General features: G+C 28.0%; 1 protein-coding gene across 4 annotated transcripts in view; it reads right to left on the bottom strand.

Annotated features, from left to right (window-relative positions):
* The window catches only part of CCDC57 (coiled-coil domain containing 57), a 340,926-nt gene that overhangs the window by 127,086 nt on the left and 213,615 nt on the right, over positions 1-225 (bottom strand). The window lies entirely within an intron of this gene.

Raw genomic sequence — 225 nt, 5'->3', positions numbered from 1 at the left:
CAGAAAGAAAGAAAGAAAGAAAGAAAGAAAGAAAGAAAGAAAGAAAGGAAAAAAGGAAAAAAGAAAGAAAGAAAGAAAAGAGAAAGAAGAAAGAAAGGAAAGAAAGAAAGAAGGAAAGAAAGAAAGAAGGAAGGAAAGAAAGAAGGAAAGAAAGAAAGAAAGAAAGAAAGAAAGAAAGAGAAAGAAAGAAAGAAAGAAAGAAAGAAAGAAAGAAAGAAAGAAAGA

The sequence above is a fragment of the Petaurus breviceps genome, unplaced genomic scaffold (assembly GCF_028583685.1).
Source record: "Petaurus breviceps papuanus isolate PSGF00001 unplaced genomic scaffold, PetGlider_PUasm1.0 90617, whole genome shotgun sequence".
In the NCBI taxonomy this organism is placed as follows: Eukaryota; Metazoa; Chordata; class Mammalia; order Diprotodontia; family Petauridae; genus Petaurus; species Petaurus breviceps.
This window is presented reverse-complemented; position numbering and strand designations above follow the sequence as displayed.